Here is a 13,236-nt window from a genome sequence, read left to right as displayed (position 1 = left end):
CATCTTTGGTTCAGAAAATACCTGTGGATTGTTTTGATAGACGTTCTCTTTGAGATAACTCCACGTATAAATGAGGGATATGGTTTGAAGCCCATTTAGAATTGCACCTCCTGATGAAACGATTGACAAAATGTCCCTGTAGATAATTAAACTACAAATAAAAGAGTGTTGGACATTCATGACTTAAACTTGGTGGACAAATCAAGCATAGACTGAAGTTTATTTGTATCATTGCATTGCAGAAGTGACTGAATTTTAATAATTCTATGGGTGGCAATTTTTTGGTGTGGGAAGGTGGGGGTCTCACACATGGTCATGGTACACCAGTATACGAGTTTTTGCAACTAACCAATTTGAATTTCTGTATTTTATTGGTGATGGAGTTTTTTCTCGCACACATCATCCTCAAATTAAACAAATCTGCTCATTTTCCAAGATTTTAGCTCAAAGTTATTGAAAAACTGGTTGCATGCAGCATTTCCTTACAACCTGAAAAGGAAACAACAAAACAAAAAACAGCTTATAATTTTTCTATTTTTTTGTAGCATTTTTTTTTATTTATTAATAAACTTTGTGACAGACAACTACGCTGCAGCTAGAGCCGAGATATTTACAACATTGTGGACACACACGGGTCACATCACAGCAGACCAAGAGTCACACCACAACACGGTCCACAGGTTTCCACCAACCTGAAATGGAAAAAAAGACTTTTTATTAATATGTTACAGAAAACATGAATAGCATGGGGAATTTCTTTGATCTCCGAATGTGTTTCATCATCTTTGCTGACATAAATGTGTATTTGTCTTAGACATGCAAGTTATTGGCTCACTGGATAGTGATGTTTCATTATAAAAGTGGTTGTAGTGAAGATGATGCTGAAGTGTCACTCAGAGCATCCTTTCCTGCCTTGACAGAGTACAAAACTGATTTTGAAATCTAGTTAAGGATGTCCTCTTTCCACTCAAAAACTCTTTTCTCACAGAAGGCGTAGTATTGCCTTTTCCTGGCCTACTCATCTTTTGCTTCTGTGTTGTTGCTAGTTTTTCGCTACTCTATCATCATTTTCATGGCAGGTGCTTGACAACGTATGGTTTCACCCTGTAAAACATTCATAACAAAATCTTACCTAGCTTAAAATACTGTAAATGTGACACTGTTGCATGCGCTAAGTAATACCAACTCACCTTGCTTATGGGCTAAGGATTAGGCGTGGTGTTTGACACTAAGTTAAAGAAATTCATTCTTTTCTCCAAAGCCTAGAATATGTTTTTATTGCCGATATGGGAGATAAAACAAGTAATTTCTTAGCAAAGTAAATTTGACATTGGAGACAGGAAGTCTAGCTGACATCCATGAAGATATTGGCAGTAGACAACGTGTTTTATGCTAAGCGACAAGACACCACCCTTGAAGGTGATAAGAATTATCTTGAAAGATGGAAAGACCACCGGCATAGTGATAATAAAGTTTCTTTGGAGCAAGGAAGAGATTTAAGAGAGAGAAAAAGAAAAAGGAAAAGGAGAATTAAATAGAAAAATGGATTGAGACAGAGAGAAAAAGAAAATAGATTTGAAAGAAAGAAGAAAAGAGAAAAACAATAGAAGAGAAGGAATAATCCCCAAACGATAGATGAGATGCTAAAGGGATAGTGTTCAGAATTAGCATCCCATAAAAAAACAAAAAAACACTGTGTTTGACAAATGAAGAGAGAACTTCTGCTGGACTTCTGCGGTAGCTCTAGATATATCTAAGGCTTTTGACAGGGTATGGCATGAGGGTCTCCTCAGGAAAATTAGATCATACGGTATCACTGGTAGAATACTTAACATAATTAAATCCTTCTTAGATAAGAGAAAAATCCAGGTTGTCCTCGACGGTCGTACATCTAAACAATATGATATAAATGCGGAGGTGCCCCAGGGTTCTATCCTTGGACCTCTATTGTTCCTGATATTCATAAATGACCTCCCCGACAAAATTGCCTCTGAGATGGGTATATATGCTGATGACACTACACTCTATGGCAGGCATGACAGGAAGACGAATGAACACATTTCTAAAGAAATGGCAGAAACACTAGAGGAAGACCTCCAATCTGTGGTGGAATGGGGACAAAAGTGGTTGGTCGCGTTCAATGCTGCCAAGACTAAACTAGTTTCATTCAATAATTACAAGAAACCCTCTCTACCACCTATAGCAATGGCCAACGACTCTTTATCTGAGAGTACATCTTTCAAACTCCTTGGCCTAACGTTCACAGGAAACATGAGTTGGAACAATTACATTGAAGGCATTGCCAGGGCCGCTGCAAGAAAGGTGGGCTCTCTCTACCGTGCTAGACAACTACTAACACCCGAAAGTATCCTGTACCTCTATAAGGCCACCATTCGCCCATGTATGGAGTATTGCTGTCATATTTGGGCTGGTGCATCTGCTACTAGTCTCTCGCTCCTTGACAGGGTTCAAAAGAGAGTCGCCAATCTGATAGGCCCTGAACTGGCATCTAAGCTTCAGCCTCTGTCCCATCGACAAAATGTCGCATCCCTCTGCCTTTTCTACAAGTATTTTAGTGGTGAATGCTCTGATGAACTGCAAGCACTTGTGCCCCCACGACGTGAGCACCCTCGACAAACCCGACAGGCTGCTAAATCCCACTCCCACACAGTAGAGATCCCTAGATGTAAAAGATCTTTCTATTCCAGTAGTTTCTCCCCCAGAACCACTAGACTCTGAAATTCCATTCCAGGTCCCTGCTTCCCCAACAGTACTGACGTGCAGAAGTTCAAGTGTAACGTGAACCGACATCTTGCTGCCCAAATCCCTACATAGTACCCCAGTAGTTGTTGCCCCTGATAGTAGCCCCCTACACCAAAGTGGCAATTTGCCTTGTTTGGGGTGAAAATGTAATAATAATAAATAAAAAAAACATACTCCTGTCCTTTCCAAAAGAGCTAAGTTGAAAAGCTCTTCCACCTCTGACTGAGAAGCTGTTTGAACCAAGCTAAGTTGAAAACATCCTGCATCTTGAAACCATTAAGAACCTGAAGAATTAACTTTCCTTTGCACAAAGTGTACCCTGAAATATCTTATGAATAATCATTCTTGTTTATAAAAAATGATCTCTCAGTTATTATTGAATTGCTTTGATCTGAAAACCCAGTTATTTATAGCGCCGACTCCACAACCAGTCATTCACCAAAGCAACTACTAGAAGAACTCAAACTGCAGCATCTGATGACGAACAGCCAGCCAGCACTCTAAAAGGTACTGCCACACGAACTTGTGGGCATGCACATTTTGTGCACTCTGAGCATCAGAGTGGTAGTTCCAGTGACAAATAAGTGTTTGGTTACATTTTGAGGGGTCCAGCACTAGACAAAGTTAAAAGTGTTGCCATAGGGACTTAGGGTTAGTGCATAGTTTCTTGTGTGTACGATCGGGCCCTGGTGAACCCACCATAATTTATAGTGCCCAAATGGGTACATTTTATGGTGCCAGACTCAGGATTTCCTATTTCTAGTGGATTACATAATTTCCCTTCTGTACCGAAAACAACAGAACTTATATGAGCAAAGTTTCTTTTCTAGAACTGCCTGTTTGTGAAACAATACCAAAGGGCTGCTTCCCAGCTGACAACATACTCTCCCTTCCACCCTTGTGCATGCATTTTTCTTTTTCCAATGCTCATCTTTTAGCTGACTGCTAGTTAACTTTTCAACTGAGACAGACTTGACATAATTTACCAACATCTGCTTTGGCACTGCGATATTTTTTAATAGTTTACAGTATGCTCTTGTCACTACAGTGTTATTGAAAAAACGTTTTGTTTATTAAAAAAGTAAACAGGAAAAGATAAATGAATAAAAAGGCTTACCTTGAAATATTTGCATGTTCCGTTTTTGTTGCATCTCATTTACGTAAGTCCCTCAGCTTTGATGGTGGCTTGAAAAGAGCTAATTTCCCTTGCTATGTAGATTGCACCACCAAAAACGACAAAGCTCTTCACCAGTTGCCTGCCAGGTAAAGACAAAGAACATTATAAAACATTAATATAAATATCCTATAACTTTAAATAATTATGAATTATTTTTTTATCCAAATGTTTTGTTTCGTTTTATTTTAAAATGGGATGCAGAATGAATATCTTTCACCTTTTGAATAAAATAATAAAAATCATCATAAAAAATTTGTTATTTTAAAATTTATATCATGTTGGCAATATATTTGGGCTGTCCCTAGACATTCTCTAGGACTCAATGCCACTTCAGATCAAATCGCACCAATTACCTTCTTTTATCCTTGAAGTTTTACGGATTTAATGCTGGAAAACTGTTTTCCTTCTAATGAATATTAAATTCATAACTGATTTACAGTCACGAGGTGTTGCTATCCTCACATATACAGTGCCAGATATTTTCAAATGTTCACCCTCCTGGTTCTGATCAGGTATGATGTTGCTTAACTTTTATGATTTAATGAGAACTAGTGAGTCAACATGATTATGCTGATTGTGTCATATGTGTTTAGATTTCTAGATGTGTTCAAGGAAGACTTGAAATGAACTAGTGAATGTGTACATTATGTTGGTTTTATTAAAGAACGATTGGAGGTGGAGGTATGTATTCTTTTTTAACAATTAGGTTAGAAGTTTTGGAATTAGTAAAATACAAATTTAATTCAGAAGATTCAACAGGTTTATAGTGTTGCATGTGCATTCATTAAACAGATAAACATATGATTCCTGTGTACCAATTTTTCAATTTTGATTTTTTAGCAGTCCTTTTTTCCAGATGAAACCAGGTTAAAAAGTTGTCCACATGTCTGAATATCCTACCTACCAAATTTCAAGTCTGGAGATCAAAAATTTGTTGAGAAGTGTCCTCACACGCATTCTCACTTTTATAGATATATAGATAATAAATCTTTTTATAAAAGGAAAATATCAGCTAAATATTCCTTAAACGAGTGTCCCTTAAATTTTTTTTAAACACTTCACATGTCAACAGTTCAATGTATTACAATTACATTAACATGCAAAGAATAGGTTTTTAAAACTAATTAACTGGATGAAAGAATTCAATTTTGGCACAATTCATTTTAAAAAGGGTAAAGTCAGAAATTTGTTTTACTTTAGTAACTAATTAAATTTCATTTATATTTTTACATTTTATCTTTGACGATTGAAATGATTTCATTTAAAAGAAATAGGCGTGGAAAGTGTTAAAATTTGCACAATATATATATATTCGCCCATGCATGGAGTATTATTGCCACGTCTGGGCTGGTGCATCTACCACTAGTCTCTCCGTTTTAGATAAAGTATAAAAAAGAGTTGTCAATCTAATCGGTCCTGCTTTATCAACTAAGCTCCATCTCCTGTCTCATCGCCGCAATGTTGCATCACTGTGCTTGTTTTACAAATATTTTAATGGAATGTGTTCTGATGAACTTGTTTCACTTGTACCCCTTGACGTACATATCCCTGACAAACCCGCTTAGCAATAGGATCTCACCTCTTTACTGTTGTTATCCCTAAATGCCAGAAAGCTTTCTATTCTAATGGTTTCTTCCCTCGAACAGCTAGAGTTTGCCTGAAGAAGTTTAAATGTAAGATAAACAAATATATTGTTAGTCTTTCCTAGACATAGCTCCAAATAGTAACCCCTTATGTCCAAGTGGCGATATGCTTTGTAAGGGGTGAACACAAGTAAAAAAAAAAAAATTATATATATATATATATATATATATATATATATATATATATATATATATATATATATACACACACACACTAGCAACGGCGCATGGAGTTGCCCGGTTGTAAAATATGCTTAAATATATTTTAATTTACACAGATTTTATATTTGAGTCAATTATTTCATATTATATTGTACCCAATATATAGTCATGATTTCAAAAGTAAAAAAAAAAGAAAATAAAATAAGTTGAGTGCCATCTGCTAGAATTGAAACTGAAACAGTTTCATAATTGAAACTGTGTCTACAAGTTAAGCAAGGACTGAAGTTTATTTGTACTCAATATAGTTGGACTGTGGAAAGGAGTGTGAATTTTATTAAATACAAGCTCGTTTGATGACGACAATGTTTTTGATAGACAAGATGCAAGCAAGGATGATCGGACAGTCTAGAGTGAGATTATATATACATATTACATACTAAAAAGTACTAGCAGAGAATACACATATTTCAGCATATTATTTATAAAAATAGGTAACAAGTTCTGAAGACCCTTATCAAGTGTGGAAATCCAAACTCCAGACATTTTTCAATCTAGGAAATGGGATTCTAAATGTATTTTAATCGTGAACTGATAAACTCTGGTTATCATCCTCCTATGCAACTGCATGCATCACGGCAACAAAGATACGATAAACTTTGGAGATGGTTAATAAACATCCTAAAAATATACAGCATATCACATTGGATAACATCGTTTATCTTGCAAACAAAACATCACGTTTAAAAGTGTGTTACATATTACTTAGCAATGTAGTAACAAGATCGGATAGGAGTGCAAAAATATAAAAATATTTGCCACGTAAGGTTAGAATGAGAAGAAAAATGGAACATTCTATTAGAAGGTAATAGAGTAGAAATCAGGATAAAATGTCATGGATAGGAATTTTGAAAAATAATGGTGCTCATTTGGAATAATAACGAAAACAAGACAGATGTAGTCCTAGATATATCTAAAGCTTAACGTCTGGCATGAAGGGCTTCTCGTGAAAATTAAATGCTATGGTAGTTCTAGACAAATACTCAACATAATCAGATCTTCTCTGGACAAGGGAAAAACTATGTCCAAACAACATGACATTAATGCAGGTGTGGCCCTAAGGTTGATTCTTAGATCTTTATTCCTGATATTCATAAATAATCTGATAAAAATCGGTATATTTGCTGATGACATTACAGTCTATAACAAACATGAAGGTAAAAAGAATCTACACATATACAAAGTAATGGCAGAAACCTTAGAAAACGACCTTCAGTCTGTGGTGGAATACGGCCACAAGTGGATGGTAATATTTAATTTTACTAAGATTAAGCTTGTTTCCTTTGACAACTACAAAAAACTTCTCAACCACCAATTGCAACGACAAATAACACCCTAGTCGAGAGCCTATATTTCAAACTCCTCAGCCTAACATTCACAGATAATATAAGAACAAATACATTGAGGATATTGCCAAGGCTACTGCAAAGAAGGTGGACTTCCTTTATAGTGCAAGAAAATGACTTACATCAGAGAGCATCCTATATTTTTATAAAGCCACAATTCGCACATACATGGAGTATTGTTGCCACATCTGGGGTGGAGCATCTGCCATTAGTCTTTCACTCTTAAACATGGATCAAAAAAGTCAACTAATAGGTCTCGTGCTGTCAACAAAGCTCCAACCCCTGCCCCATCACTGCAATGTTGCATCCATTTGACTGTTTTACAAGTAATGGAATGTGCTTTGATGAACTTGCAACACTCGTGCCCCCTCAACACACATACTCCAATTAAACTAACAAGCAACAAAATCCCACCCTTATACTTTGAGTTTCCTAAATGTCGGAAAGCCTTCTACTCTAACAGTTTCTTCCCTCAAACTAATGAACTTTGGAATTCCCTTCCTGTTTCCTAACTACTAACACACAGAAGATTAAATGTAATGTGAACAGGCATCTTACTGTTTAACTCACCTCAGTCCCCTTCTAGACACAATCCCAAATAGTAGCCCCTTACATTCAAGTGGCAATATGCCTTCTTTGGAGTACAAAAAAAAAACAAAAAAAAAAAAAACATTGTCGAAATTAGTAACATATCCAAAAATTATAAAGTAGAAAATTAACAAAAAAAAAAAAAAAAAAAAAAAAATGCAAGTTTTACTTGAATAATAACCAGAAGATAGCAAGGGAGATAATTGCATGAGGTTAGGGGATTTCAAAATAATAATGGTGGATCGCTGGATCATGAAAGTCAATGTTTTATGTAATATATTACTTATTTTTACACGACCATCAAGTAGATAACATTGCTGTTAGTTGAAATTCAAATTTTCGATTTTCGTTCTTCCAAACAAACACAAAAATGACACATAGCAAACTTCCTTTTTGGCAAATGAGTTGATTTGCTTTTATTTTTTCCAAAATCAATTACATTGTCGGTCCATTCTCATGCTGACCCTTTAACATGCTTTTCCATGTCTGTAGACACTTAATAGAATGGTGGCTAATCTAATAACAGTTAAATGTATTTCTTTATCTTTCTTTACCAACCATCAGATTACTCCGGTTAGAATGCCGACTACTGTACTAAAAGTTGGGTTTCAGATCCATATCTGGCATCAATTGAAATGAATGGCTCTCGTCTTCAGGAGGCCTCAAGTTTTGACAAGCTTCTGGGCTTGACTGTTACTCCTGATCTTAAATGGAACACGTACATCAAATCTGTTGCCAAGGCCGCCGGAAAAATGGTGGGATCTTTCTATCGATCCAGTAGATATCTCACTGCTGATGCAATTCTCTATCTATATAGGAGCCAGGTATGTCCAAGGATGGAATACTGTTGCCACATCTGGGCAGGAGCTGCTAGAAAGGACTTGTCCTGCCTTGCTAGAGTTCAAAATAGACTTCGTAGCCTCGTAGATGTCCTTTTCTCTTCCCTGCAACCTCTATCTCACAGAAGAGATGTTGCGAGTTTGTCTCTGATGTATCGTTATTATCATGGAAAGTGTTTGACTGAGCTTCAGTCTATGGTCCCCCCCCCCTCGCCAAACTTTCACAAGAAGCACTCGTTCAACTGAAAACACTATCAATAACCCCCCATCCTCTTCATCTGTGCCTAAACCTAAATGTAGATTCCACGAACAAAGCTTCTTTCTTAGAACTGCACGCCTGTGGAATTGTCTTCCGTTTTCCTGCTTTCCGGCTGACTACAATATGGTTGTCTTCAAGTCTAACGTAAACAAGTTCTTGATGAGCCGTTCCATATAAGTTAACAAATTTACCGAATTGATTACTATATTGTCCAATTTCTACTGTACACTCTTTAACCCTTATCTTCGAGTGGCCTCTTGGCCTTGATAATGTGGTGATGCCTGTGTAAAAAAAAAAAAAAAAAAAAAAAAAAAAAAAAAAAAAAATAAAACAGCTGCATGTGCGGCATGGTTCTTCAGTGTAACAAGTCAGTATTACTTATCCCCTACATTACACAAGTAAGGAAACCTATAATACTTCATGCCTAAATTTATATTGCTGACTGCTTTAAATGCTCAATGTGTGTGTGTGATTCACTTCTAAGCTAATGAACAAAGCATACAAAATATAACAGTTTAGGCTACATAGTGAGCAACATTGGCATAGCTTGTTTTGTAAACTTTACCATTGAGTTTATCCCTCAAACCTCCAATTTTGTTTTAACTTTTTAAACAAGCAAGATACAAAAATTTAATAGAAAAAGCATTACGCTACATCAACTTTGAAGCTAAATTAAATGTTAAGCAAACTGGTATGTACAACAACGTGTGTATAATGGAGGGGGGGGGCTTCTAAACTAATTAACTGAACAAATTATGGAATAGGTATTCTAGGCAATGTCGAGTAATGTAAACATTTTTCTGTAAACTTTTAGCATGTCCCCACCTCACTAAAAACTAAATCTATATATTGACTCTATCCACCTCACTAAAAACTAAATCTATATATTGACTCTATCCACCTCACTAAAAACTAAATCTATATATTGACTCTATCCACCTCACTAAAAACTAAATCTATATATTGACTCTATCCACCTCACTAAAAACTAAATCTATATATTGACTATATCCACCTTGGGATCAATATACTGATGCTTGCGAAAGCATAAAGCACTAGTGCTTGTAGGTCTGAAAATAATTATTTATATAATTATAAAACTTTGTGAACTTACATTAGCTTTAATATAATAATTGATAGAAAATTGTCTATTTAATAATAAACATGAAATCTGCATTAATTAAAATATCATTAAGTGTATTTTATAACCGGGCGGCCTACTAGTAATTTATAATAATTTTGCCCGTTTAAGCAAGTTCTTAAAAGTTGAGCAGTCTGGAAAATAAAAGGCAGTCGACTGGCCTTGTGCGAGATCACGGATTTCTGGTCATTCAATCACTAGAGATCGTCTTAATAAGGTCATGCCTGCATTTGGTTTTATAAATATTAAATTTCCCTTGATTTTTGTTGAGGGTGATGGTAACCTAGGGATAATGTTCCTTGTTTAAGAAGTCAAAAGCGGCTTCATAGCAGGGTTTGAATTCTTAGATTAGTGACAAGCGTCACTTCCTGCACTGAGGATTGGAAAAACATGAAACACTAGTGTCTGTAGGTATAAAGAATAATATATATATTTTACTAGTTAACTTTACAAAGTTTGCTACTTGAAATACTTGAAACATTGAAATTAATAAACATTTCATGCATAACTAGTGATGGGACGATTCCAATATTTTTAACAATTCCAATACAATTACCGATTTTGTTAGGAATTACAGATTCCAATTCTTTATAAATCAGTAAATATTTTGTTATAGAGTTGAATTTTTTCCGGCGGTGGGGTGGGGCAGAATTATCGTAAATACCTGTATGATATGTACATACATTTGCGGTAACGTAAAAGTACATATGTAGGTAATCGGAATTTATAGATTTTACTTTTACTGGCAGTTCAAAATATATATTTTATTACCAGCAATGGAAAATTAAGTTTTAAACAAAGGTAAAAAACGAAACAATTAAAAGCATCGTTTTTGGCATCGGAAAATAAGAAAAACATTTTTCGATACCAATTTTTATGTGCACAGAAATCCTGATTTTTCTCTTCCTGATTCCGATTAATCATCCCAGCACTAGTAAATACAAAAATTTACTGTCATTTATTTTGGTAATTTCAATACAAAAATTATTTCTTTTAAAACATAAATAAAAAAAAATGAATGGGAATAAATAAAAAATTGTTGAAAATAAAATCGATCTCAAAAAGGAGCATTTGAACATAAATGTTACATATTTGTCCAGGATATAAAACATTCGTTACAAATAAAATCAAAACAATTACTGAATAAAAAAAGAAATAATAAAAAGTTCTTTCTCAAAATTAATATAAAGATTAGTTAGCCATGCAGCTGATACCACATATATAAAATGGTATTTTTTAGAGCAGAGAACTTCAAATTGACAATTCTATTCTCATTAATTGCAGGCTTGGCAACTCAATTATTTTGAGTTCAGCTTAGTTTAGCAATTCATCATGAAGAGACTGACACCTGAACAGCATGTGCAAATTTATTTTGAAAATCACGGTTCAGTTTGAGCAATACCTTATGCATTATGTGAGTTTTATAGTGCTCATAATTGATCAGAACAGTTAAATGATAATTCCAATCCTGTAAGACATTGCTCAGTGCACACACAAGCGATTACTGCTGCACAGCGCAGTTAATAATGCTGCAATGGCGTCAATTCATTAATATGCTCAACAATTAATCTTGCGCCCTTCGACTTTATGGAAAATTTTGCATAAAGATCTTGGTTTGCATATTAACAAGATCCAACGTGCAAAAGTTGAAACCAAATGATCATTGTTAATGCCATACATTTTGTGAAGGAGCCGAAGGAAACACTGTCATTGATTCACAATTTCCTTTCAACGTTTTCTTCAGTGATGAAGCACATTTTTGGTTAAATGGCTATGTCAATGAATAGAATTGCTGAACTTGAATCGATTAAAACCACAAGCTATGGTCGAAAAACCATTACATCCAGAAAAAAGTCACTATTTGGTGGGCTTTATTGACTGGTGGAATCATTGGTCCATATATCTTTAAATGTGATGATGGTCAGTCAGAACCTATCAACAGTTAGCGATATAGAAAAATGATTACCAATTTCTTTGCGTCTTGAAGGCATTAACGTTGCAGACGTGGTTTCAGCATGATGGAGCCACATGCCACCCAATGCATGTTGCGATCAATTTACAGAAAGAGAATTTGTTGAACAAATAATTTCACAAAACGGATCAGTCATCAATTGGCCACCTCATTTCTGCTATTTATCCCCAAAGAAATTCTAATGGTGTTATGTAAAGTCCCATGGCTACACTTATAAACCAGACACAATAGACCACTTGGAAGACCACATTTGAAACGCTGCCTAATTTAATGGGTAAAATTTGTGAAAATTGAACATCTAGATTATGCCATATATGTGAACCGCAGGGGGCATATGCTTGAAATTGTATTAAATGCCAAAAATTAATCTTTGTAATAAACTTATACTTGTGTAATAAAAATATTTCCCTGTAATTTTCTTAAAAAAAAAAAAAAAAAAAAAAACTAGTGCATATATTGTGAGGTTTAATTAAAATAAAATTGGTTGTTTTGACTTTACCGTTAGTGCAATAAATGGGCTAAACTTTAACATTTCAATAAATAAATAAATATATATTAGTTCTGTTTTTAAAGAGTTTATGTTTTTCAAGGCTTTATGAAATAAACTGCGTGATTAATAATGAGAAAAGCTTTTTGAATACATTTTTGCTCTGGCCAATTTTTCATCATGTATCACATTTTATTTATCCCTATTATATAAAAGGAAATTTGTGTGTATGAGTTAGTTTCCTATAGACTCGAAAATGGCTGGGCTGATTTTTATGACATTTCATACGAAGATACTTTATGCACCTGGCAGTGTTCTTAGATAGGTTTTGTATCAGAATGTCTTCAATACCGATAACCAAAATAATCCGATGAAAAAAGGACTTTTTTGACTAAGTTAACACCTTACACAGCCTAACATCAAAAGTGCATTTGAGAAGTTTTATTACCACACAAGCCAAAAGGCCTGACATAAAATCAACACTAGGTTCTTTGAAATGCATGTTTCTATTTAGAGCACAACTTAAAATTAAAGTTTAAAATGCAAAAGTCAAGTATCATGCTCACTAAACATGATACTTGACTTCTGCATTTTAAACTTAAATTCAAGCCATTATATATAAAAAATAATTTTATAAAATCAACAGTAGGTTCTCTACAGTGCAATGTAGACTACAATATATTGTAGACTAAGTCACTGCGAGGAGGCATGTGAAGCTTCCTTAGTACACTGCGATAAGTCTCCATCTACAGCAGGCAATCAATCGATGAAAAAAATGGAAGTGTGAAACATTCATTGATCA

General features: G+C 34.8%; 1 long non-coding RNA gene across 2 annotated transcripts in view; it reads right to left on the bottom strand.

The window, feature by feature from the left end:
• Nucleotides 1-520: 520 nt before the first annotated feature.
• The window catches only part of LOC145294211 (uncharacterized), a 32,760-nt gene continuing 20,044 nt past the window's right edge, over nt 521-13,236 (bottom strand). Inside the window, exons 2-3 of one of the 2 annotated variants that reach the window (XR_013869843.1) lie at nt 2,938-4,019; nt 521-1,753 (exon numbers count right to left, since the gene is read on the bottom strand). This is a non-coding gene — a long non-coding RNA (uncharacterized LOC145294211). The remainder of the gene's footprint in view (nt 1,754-2,937; nt 4,020-13,236) is intronic. The other variant, XR_013869842.1, reaches the window with a different exon arrangement.

Source organism: Euprymna scolopes, chromosome 2, assembly GCF_053919585.1.
Source record: "Euprymna scolopes isolate OS-2025 chromosome 2, ASM5391958v1, whole genome shotgun sequence".
NCBI classification, from domain to species: domain Eukaryota; kingdom Metazoa; phylum Mollusca; class Cephalopoda; order Sepiida; family Sepiolidae; genus Euprymna; species Euprymna scolopes.
Note: the sequence above shows the minus strand (reverse complement) of the source record. Positions and strands in the feature narration are given on the sequence as shown.